Source organism: Ipomoea nil, unplaced genomic scaffold, assembly GCF_001879475.1.
Source record: "Ipomoea nil cultivar Tokyo-kokei standard unplaced genomic scaffold, Asagao_1.1 scaffold2975, whole genome shotgun sequence".
Lineage (NCBI taxonomy): Eukaryota > Viridiplantae > Streptophyta > Magnoliopsida > Solanales > Convolvulaceae > Ipomoea > Ipomoea nil.
The window spans coordinates 2,813,000-2,824,270 of NW_017619403.1; positions in this window are offsets into that span (position 1 = coordinate 2,813,000).

The window sequence follows — 11,271 nt, forward strand, 5'->3', positions numbered from 1 at the left end:
AGATAACATAATAAGGCAGACTTAAAATGACAGTAGGACAACGTTGTGAGTGGATTGAACTTAGGGATCTCCCGGCGAGCATTCAGAGGTACTTTGATAATGAGCAATACATGGCTGTCACGAGTGACAGCTTTGCAAAAGCCAGATGATTAGCTAGCAGGGTCTCCCCCTCCCCTCTTCTCCAAAAAATAAATAAATAAAATTGCACCATATGATTGCTAGCAAAGTAGAACATTTCAACTTATTTTGTACTGAATTTGATTTGAATTCATCAACTATATATGTGATAAAGTCTGGAAATACTATGAAATTGAATGTTGGGTTTGTATTATTAGCAAAGAAAATTACAAAGAGGTCAACATTAAGGGGGTGTTTGGTTCAAGTTTATATTTGCTTGGAAATATAAGATTCATGTATTTTTTTACAATTTTATGTTTCTTCGTTATCTTTAACTAGAGTTTTTTAAGCGCGGTGTCCTAAAGTTTTCTTTTTAAAAAAAAATCATTTTAATGATACATTTATATAAATAAAATTATATAAAAATAATGAGTGTAAAATTTATAGTAAAATTATAATTATTTTAATTTTTTTTAGGCTATTTGGACCCGTAAAATGGGTGCAAATTTCATTCTTTGTGACAATGCAACATAAGAAGTAATATACGGATTCATCCAAAAAAAAAAAAAAAAGGTAATAAACGGAGATTTAAAAAAAAAAAAAAAAATTGCCACACACGATTCATCCAACAAATGCAAGCTTTAGCTGGCATAAACTGTTCACATGCAACCCACATTGCCATTTAGCATTTAGAAAGGTGGCCATGGGGTCCAATTTTTTATTTTTTATATATAAATATTTTATTATTGTATTTTGTATAGAGTTAATTCTCAAAATAGTCCTCGACTATGACTTTTTATCAAATTAATTCTTTACCTTTTAATTGCACTCGAAATGGTCCTCCGACTATTAAATTTTAAGCTAAAATGATCATTCATTAGTTTTGGTGTTAAGTGGATATTAAAATGAAAAGTAAAACTGGTAATTCAGGTTTTACACTACAATTTAAAGCAATTTGTCACTCCTTTTCTCCGCAAAGTGTTTCTAAGTCTTCCGATTTTCCTTACGAAAGGACCTGCTTTATAAACTATAATCACTTCTAAAATGGTCTCTGGTGTACAAGTAGATTTTGAATAACATCTAAGTGGAATCTTCGAGCAATTAGGTCATCAATTTCATTTGCAACATTTCCAAACTTCTCATCATGATCTAACCGTTCCTTTAAATTGCATAGAGCAAATGGATCACTACGATCCAGTTCAATTAATTAGGGGTTTGTCAAAAAGTTAATTAGGGGAAAATAGCCGCGGGTAAAATATCTAAACAACAAAACATATAAAATGTCCGTTTTGCCCTTATTTTTAAGGACATTTTAACACCAAATCTAAGGGAGACCATTTTTGTTTAAAATTCAATAGTCGAAGGCCTACTACTTTGGTTGCAATTAAAAATCAAGGAACCAATTTAAGAAAATGCTATAGTCGGAGGACTATTTTAGATATTTTCTCTTTTGTATATTATGTATACTAAAAATAAATTAGTATTTATTTAATATTTAAAATTATTTTTTTTTTAAAAAAAGAGTAATATTGACCGAATTATTTCTTGCAAAATATTTACTCTAAATTACTATATATTTTATTAAGAAACTTTTTGTTTCTAATTAGCAAAATCTTTCTAATTTCCTAAACATAGTTATTACTTATTATCTATCTACTTTTCAAAACATATTTATTACTCCACATAACAATATCCAATAATGTAAAAATATCAAATTGGCAAACTACAAAATAAATTGTAATAATAAAAAATACATAAGATAATGAAACATAATAAAACGAGCTACATTTTTTTTTTGTCTTAATTGTTCTCATCAAAATGAATTCTTTCATTTGTCTCAATTAATAATTGTTATCTATCTGCAATTAAATTTTACAATAAGACGCAAAAATACATATATAAATCAAGATATTTAATTTAGTTCGAAAGTCGAAACAATAATGCAAGTAATTAAGTGCCGTTTGTGCCTTATCATCATTCAAAAAAAAAAAAATTAAAAAAATCTTTAGTTTATGCCCAACTTGCAATACAGAAACATATCCTTTTATTTAGTGATACTTTGTCTTTATGTTCATAAAAACTGACAAATCTCGTTATGGCATTGATAGGCACGTAGTGTGTAAGGATTGACTAGTAAAAGCGAATAGCAAATTGTTCAAACCGGTGGCCTTCTATTTGGGAGATCGAGTCGGCTCGACCACAAGGTCTTTACGATGAATAATTAGTTTATTATTAAATAATTTAAAAAGTTAGCATCTAGTGATAACTAATTTTTGTGTGTTGAAAGAGTTGTACGTTTTTATTACTGTCCCACATGTGTGTAAACCTTTGTTTTCAATTTGTTCCTCTTTTAGCACGTGTTGTTAAGAGCAATGTATTTTTAATAATAATAATAATAATAATAATAATAATAATAATAATAATAATATATGATCACGTTTATAAGTTTAGACTAGTTAATTGATTGAATTTATTCTTTTATTGTGGTTTAGTTCATACATGACGTAGTTGTCTACATTCTTCCAAAAAACTGAACCCCAACCCGTCAAAACATTTGGGAGGATGTAAATCATGGTGACTCAACTGAACATGAACCATAGAGGCTAGACCGGTGCTCACTACGCATAAGTGACCCCTTACTTTGAGAGGTTGCTCCCACACTGCCCCACAGAGGCTAGACCGGTGCTCACTACGCATAAGTGACCCCTTACTTTGAGAGGTTGGGAGAGGTTGCTCCCACACTGCCCCACAGAGGCTAGACCGGTGCTCACTACGCATAAGTGACCCCTTACTTTGAGAGGTTGCTCCCACACTGCCGCTGATGAGACTCGATCCCTGATCATTCTTCCAAAGTTTTACCTCTATGACCAGTTGAGCTACCCATGCGGGCGATGTAATTGTCTACATGTAATTATTGGTGGCATCCAACGTGACGTAGTAATCATAAATTTTTATTTTTAAAGAAAATATTTTGATTCGATTAATCGTTTGAGATTTTTAAGAATTTCAATTATCAATTAATTCAGTTAAAATATTAACAAATCAATTAATTGAATTGTTAGTATATAATGTAATAATGACTTTAATTTGAAATTAGACTAAACACAAATAATATGATGACAAATACACTCCATGTTCTTGCGGATATATTATTAAAGGATTTTAACTAGATATATCTATTTGAAGAGGACTGGTAATTTATAATATTAAGTTTATTTAATAATATTGTTACATATATGCCAAATTTCCTTTTGAATAAAATCAAGGGTGTGTTTGGTTCGTACATTAGAATCGGAATTGGAATGATCAAATACTTGATTAGGGTAGTATGAATTTTAGTGGAAGTATTTTGCATGTTTGATATTAGAGGGAATGATTACCAATATTGATGTTTAGCTATGTGTGACCCTATAATGAAAATAAAGGTTTTAAAAATACAAAAAAAATAAAAAATAAAAAATAAAAAATTAAGGCAATTGATTATAATATAATGACATCCAACACACAAATATAAACAAAAAAAAATCAAAACAAAAATCTAAATGCACTAATCTAAACTTAAAAATCATATATTACTAATAAGATGGAACGATAGCTCTTTAATTAGGGAATGTGGTTTTTAATGGAGGTTAATCAGATCTCATAGTTGTGTTTTAAAAAGTTGTTATCCAAACACTAACTATTATATTGATTCCCATTCTTACTGTGTAAACCCATGAACAAAACCACCTCAAAATGTTAAAAGAAAAATGTTATGTGTACTCACATATTCAACTCCCAATTTTTATTCCACACACAAAATCTTGATGTAGATACTTGTATTAAAACTCACATGAAAAAATAACTAATCAAAATTTGTTACATTAGAAAGTAAAATTTAAAATGTATGATTTGAAAGTACATGTAGTAAAACTCTCATTGAACTATGATTTCTTAAAGCTAACGCTGCGTGCAAGGAAACAATTGATGAAGCATGGTCCTACTGCACACGCGTGTCGCGTGGCCTCAAGCAAGTAAGAATTCCAAGCTTAAAGATTACCCATTATTTTTATCGTGTGCAAATGAGAGAGGTTTCAATCCCTAGTATGACATTGACTCTTTATGCTTTAGTAGGTTAAGAAAATATGTATGAACAGATACTACACTGTAATAGAGTTTAGTATTACAAAAAAAAAAAAAAAAAAAAAAAAAAAAAAGAAAAAAGATTACCCATTATTTTTACATACAAATTGATGAAAGGCAGCCACAAGGTAAACGTGTTGTCTAATGTAAAAAATATATAGGAAGGGACAGACAACCGCAATAATAGAAACAAGGTAAAAGGTTGTTGGAGAAGCAGACAGGGAATCTCCCTCACATAGTCCCATGCAAACTTAACATGATAAATATGATTTGTAAATAGATAAGTATCTAGCTTATATTAAAATAAAATTATATATATAATCAAAGTGTTGAACAGGTACACAGTGTGAACAGCTAATTGAACTCCGATCTTTCAGGAGGCTTTGTGTGAGTGAAACTTCAAGGAAGAACAAATTTAAAGCATTTGCCCATGCATACTTTAAAAAGAAATTACTGAATGAAATTTTGATTGAAATTATTAACTATATACAAAAGAAATTATATTATCGTAAGGAACGGATCTAGAAAATCATTTGAGTAGAGACGAAGTATAAATGACGTTCGAAATATCAATTACAAAATATTAAACAGGCATGATAAGGTTAAAATACAAAATACATTATAAATTATAATATAATGTTTTTGATAGATTAACATAATAGTTAGTGTCTTGGAAAAAAATATACTTGAGTAGAGTGAAAATGTAAAAATACTTATAACAAAATATAAAACATAATCAATTGGATAAAATAAATTGAATAACACTATATTCATAAATACTTTTAAATTTTAATATATTTTAGTTAGATCAACGTAACTTTAAGTCTTTCTAAATTAATTCGAACACACTGAAGTATAATATAAACTTGTATACTACATTAATTAAATGATTCATAAAAAGTAATCTAAAAGAGAATTTAATTTGTTAATTAATTGATTCATAAAAAATACACTAAAAATATTTAATTTATCTTGTGGAGGAATGAAAGAAGATAAGGACAAGTGTTGCTAATGAGACTTGAACCTGGTCGCCTTTTTAACATTAAGTTTGAAGTTCAACAAATTAAGCTACTCAAACTATTAACAATTTAAACATAATATATATATATATATATATATATATATATATATATATATATATATATATATATATATAAGGGGTGGGGCGGGAGAGGGGGACAACTGCCCCCACAGTGGCTCCGTCTCTGATTATTGTGTCTTTTGATCGATATATTCACAGAGAAGATAACCGTGCATGTTTGAATGAGTTTTCATGCATTAATGAGTGAGTATAACATATATTGATTTTCTTGGGTTGGATCAAAACTAACTTAGAGCATCATCATTAGGTGATTTTCCAGACTTTTTTGTCACATTGAAGAGACAGAGGGAGTGGGTTTTTCCTACAAAGAGTGAAGGTTTTTCAGATTTGTGGGTCCCACCAAAAGAGAGAGGGGTAGCCGCCAGTTCGCGTGAGACACACAAAAAGCGCCTAGCTGGGCACATGCACGTCACGCACCAGGCTAGGCGCGTAAATACAATATTTTTTTTCTTCTTGTTTCATGCTTATTTTTTTTTTCCTTTTCTTTTTTCCTGACGTTCTCCTATCTCCTCTCTACTATTTGACACCTCAAAAATCGATCCAAAAGACCTCACTATTATTGAAGATGCCCTTACGAAAAACTTGATGATTCAGAGTATCTAATAATAATAATAATAATAATAATAATAATAATAATAATAATAATAATAAGAAGCTCAAATATTATTATTATTATTATTATTATCAAAATAAATATTTATATTAAAGAGTTATTAATTAAAGACAACTCCGATATAAACAAACATAAATGTGCGTATGTATGCATAATAATAATAGTAATAATAATAATAATAATAATAATAATAATTAATGTGTGTGTGTGTGTGATGAATAACATTCCCATAACAAAATTACCGAATCAAACAATAGAGTAGGTCTATTCCAAGAAATGCTATTCCATTCTTGATATATATATTCCATGAACCAAACATGTCATTATAGTATAAAACTGTATTGTTACACTTTGTAGCTAGTATAAAACTTTACATTTCAAAGTTAAAAAAATAATATAATTACCAACATGCAACTATTTAAAACAAAAACAAAAACAAAAACAAAAAAAAAAAAAAAAAAAAAAAAAAAAAAATCCTTCATGGAATAATGGACGATGAACGTTGCACCGGCAATTTGCTTTTGGTCTCTAACATTGTTACTTTGACGATCGATCATGGCAATGTTGGGAAGGGTGTAGACTTCGCCGGCTGTCTAAGCTACAAGTAGTTCCGGCGATGGCTTTTGGAATTCTCGCTTTCGCTTTCGCTTTTAGCTCTCGCATTCACATTCGGATTCGGCTTGGAAGAGAGAATACGTGATGAATCACGTCTCTTCAGTTTTCAAATTTGAATACCGAATATATATTGCATCATTTTCAAATGATAGAAACCGTAATATGTCAGTTAAAATAATTTGAATATATAAAATGTTAAATAATTCATAGAAGCTTTTTCAAAAAACAAAAAAAAAAAAATCATAGAAGCTTGAAATAGATTTAATAGTATTAAAAAAAATAGAAGCTTGAAATTCTTCTCCAATACGTCTTATAATTTAATAAAATTAGTTTGTAATTTTATGTAAAAAAATTCAGATTTCATTTTCATTTAACAAAGATAGATTCCACATGACAATATGACATATACAGATTAGGCAACAATTCATTGAATGTGCAATTAACAACACATGATAAACGTTACAAATCATGTTTGTTTCTCTTACGCAACATTTTCTAAATTTTTGCTTTTACATTTTTTGTATTTATAATATATTTATATACAATATTATGAAAGGAACTATTTTTTTGACAATGACTGTCTTCCAATTCAATTGAAAATGAGGTGTTTTTGGAATTCTGAATTTAAGATATTTTAGTTATTACACATAAAAGAAGTTAATCAGCCGGTGACCAAATCTTTAATTTCTCTTCTTCTTCCAAATCTCTCAAGTCGGTTAATAGTTTTGTATTTTTTTTCATAATTTTGATTAATGATTAATTCACAGTATTACAGTTCAGATCATTGAAATATAATAAGTTGATGTTTTTTGAAAAAAAAAAAAAAAACAAAAAAAACTTGATGCATTAGATCACCATAAAGACATTCAACAAGAAAAATAGGGGGAATATCCACCCATTCTTCACAACTTGATACAGAAACAGCTTTTCGAGCAACAATATTGTGGGCAGCACGATTTGCAGATTGCTTAACAAAGTTGATGTTTTATTAAATAATTTTAAAAAGTTAGCAGCCCTGTTTGGTAACTTAGTTAGCTTATCGGCTTATTTGATCACTATTAACTGTTTGACTTGGTTAAACATTCAATGTAAGTGTTTGATTAATTAGTTTTTTTTTTTTTTTTTTTGTAATAATTTATTGCTCCAAAATGCTAAATTGAAAAAGTTGTTCAAAGTAACTTTTTAGATCAGCTTTTTGATAATATCATTTTTCATGTAATCAGTTATTAGCTAACAGCTAATTTAAGAAACATATTTCTACAATTAGCTAATGCTATCAACTAATCTAACCTACTAACCCAATCAGCTAATAATTAATCGCTAATAGCTATTTACCACACACCCCAACATCTAGTTATATTAAGACAACCTCAATAATAAAAACAAATACATCCTGATGTATTATTGAATTAGTAGCGTATCGAGTCTCACCAGCGGCAGTGTGGGAGCAACCTCTCAAAGCGAGGGAGACTCTTTGTGCGCAGTAACCAAAGGTCTAGTCTCTGTGATTCATGTTCAGTTGAGTTACCATAATTTACATCCTTCCAGTTACTTTGTCAGACCAGAGTGTGGGGGTCCTTATGCTTGGGGTTCAACCAAGAATTAGTAGCGTACATCTCTCTTTCTCAAAAAAAAAAAAAAAAAAAAAAAAAAATCCTTTTAAGCACAACATTTGATGTATAATTTTAAGAAAATAATTTCAGATTTAATTTTCATTTTCACAAAGATAGATTCCTTGAGACTTAGACAGATTAGGCAACAATTCATTGAATGTATGATCGATACAATAATTGACAACATTTAATAAACGTTGTAATTCATATTTGTTCTTTTACGCAACATTTTCTAAATTTTTATTTTCTTATTATAATTTATAATATATTTATGTACAATACTATAAAAGGAACTGTTTTTGATTGTGACCATATCTTTCTATTTAAGTGAATAAGGCCATCCATTTGCACAAGTCTAAAATTCTATATTACACATAAGAGTATTGGTTGGTTCAGACATCAAAATGAGAATTAAAATTGAAATCATAAGCTTGGAAATGTTTGCGGTGAAGTCTCAAATTTCTTCACCTCATTGTAATTAATTTTCTCGTTATTTCAAAAGGCTGAACCCCAATCCTAAGGGCCCCCACACCCCGGCCGGACAGAGTTAATCAGTACAGTGCCGCTGGTGAGACTCGATCCCTGGTCATTATTTCAAAGTTTCACCTTTATGACCAGTTGAGCTACCCATGCGGGCATAATTAATTTTCTCGTGGATGCACTTTTGCTGTACTCCACAATATTTTCGTTCTTTTTATTTTCCTTCCTACAGTGTCGTGTGTTTATACTTTATAGAGGAAAAGTAAATAATAATAATAATAATAATAATAATACTAATAATAAATAATAAATAAATAAAAATCCAAACAAACAAATAAAACAAAACAAAATTTTTTTAAAAAAAAAACAAAAACAAAAACAAAATGTTAAAAAAAAAAAAAAAAAAAAAAAAAAAAAAAAAAAAACCAATGGTGTTTCTCTTTTTGTTCAATTGACCCCTGAAATCTTTAATCCCTTGCAATTGAATCTATCTTCACATCACAAATAAGTGGCATTAAAATCTCATAATTTCCTTTAATAATTAAGAGTCCGTTTGGAAATGAGTCATTTTTTAAAAAATATTTTTCTTTTTATGTTTGGTTGCATTTTGGCAAATTGTATTGGTGTGTTTAGTTCTCTTTTTTATTATTTTTTTAAATGTGCATAATTATTTTTAATTTTAAATATTTAAAATATACAAAGATGGTGGTGGTGGTGGCGGCGGCAGTGGGTGATTAGTTGTTCCACTGCTGCAAACAGAAAATGACTTCCCCCCAAAAAGGGAAAATCGTTTTTTCAGAAAATTCCCTCTGTTTTCCATAGACCACACCCTATTTCCCATTGACTTCTATTTTCCCATTCTAGCCAAAACACGAAAAACTCAAAAAATATTTTCAAAAATCATTTTCTAGATTTCCAAATGCACCCTAAGTCTCAACCTATCAAGAATACACAATTAACAAGATTTAACTCACAATTAATATATTTGATAATAATAAACCTAAAATCACAATAAAATAATATACTAGTATAAAATATGTACCTTCTTTAGGCCCATCATATTCTTTTGTTTAACTTGATGAAAGCTTAGCATTATATTTGAGTGTTAAAATATAGCGTTGTAATCCGGAGATGATTGATGCACTGAGAGGCGAACTCACAACCTCCCATATGAGAGTCCAACCCGGGTGCCATTAGACCACAAAGTGTTGGCAAATAACAAATCAATATAATTTTAAAGAAAATGTATATTACACACAACTTAAATTTTCATTCAAATTGAGATTAGAATCGTTTTATTCTTCAATTTTCTTTTTTCAAATAATTTGTAAAAACTCTCAGCAATATGTATATATATTATTGTTCGCCCCAAAACTTAATAATCGGTGGGAAGGTCCAAAACCTCAAGCCATAAAACCCATTCAAGAGACTTGGAGGCCCCATGGCTTGGAAGGTTAGGCTAGGAAAATAGAACATAGTGTCTAAACTTGTAAATTAAACGAACATCATTGGAAAATCATCTCCATTTTAGTCCCTCAATTGTTCCCAACTATTAATGTAATACTTAGTTTTTAATTTGAATTAATTTGATCCTCGAATTGTTTAAAATTTCATCAATTAAATCCTTCGAAGATCAAATTGACGAAATTTAAAAAATATGAAAATCATCATTTTGATCCTCGAAAGGATTTAATTGACAAAATTTTAAATACATGTCCTAGATGAACTAGTCGAGTAAAAAAAATGATTTCCATACTTAAAAATAATTCAAGAATAAAATGCATTATATCTTCGTAATTGAGGGGTGAAAAGGGTACATTTTTGGCAAAGGCTGGTTTAGTAAAACTCCAAATCATGCATAATTAGATTCCAAAAATAGTAATGCAATACGCTTTCCATTTTAATTAAGCAATAAAAATTGATGTTTAATTAATTGAACATACATTCCTTCATTCCTTGAACTAAAAGCTTAAGAGAAGCCCAATTAATTGTCTTTTACTTTGCTGTTTATTATTAGTTCTTTATTTGTTATTTTAATTAAAGTAAAGTTGGACATGGACCTAAATTAATGCTCAAGGAATGTTGTCCTAACAATAAATAATTAAATATACTGTAAGTGTGGTCTCTCGAACATGTTCTGAAAATGAAATTCACCCCTTTATTATAGCAATCGATGAGAAGAACTAGGTTGCACCTCACTTTATCTCGTATTAAATATGAAGAGAAATTAAATTTATATTTATTTTATTTTACTTTTTTTTATCTACTCCGTATTATATTGTCGTATCAAGTTTTGTTCCTTTTTTTTGTTTTGTTTTGTTTTTGTTTTTGTTTTTGTTTTTTTAAGTAGTGTAACATATAGTATTAGATTGTTAGGAATAATTTTCACCAAAAAAAAAAAAGATTGTTAGGAATAATAATGTTGTTTAGATTGTAATAATGTTATTATTGTATAAAATTAAGCTAGGGATTTAGAATATAATCTCCAAATTTCTATTCCATGTATTAAGTTTGATAAGACAATCTATAATTGTATAAATGTCAAAATAGTATTTAATTATTCCTTCAGTAGTTATCTAGCACATCTAGTCCAGACGATATCATGAAAC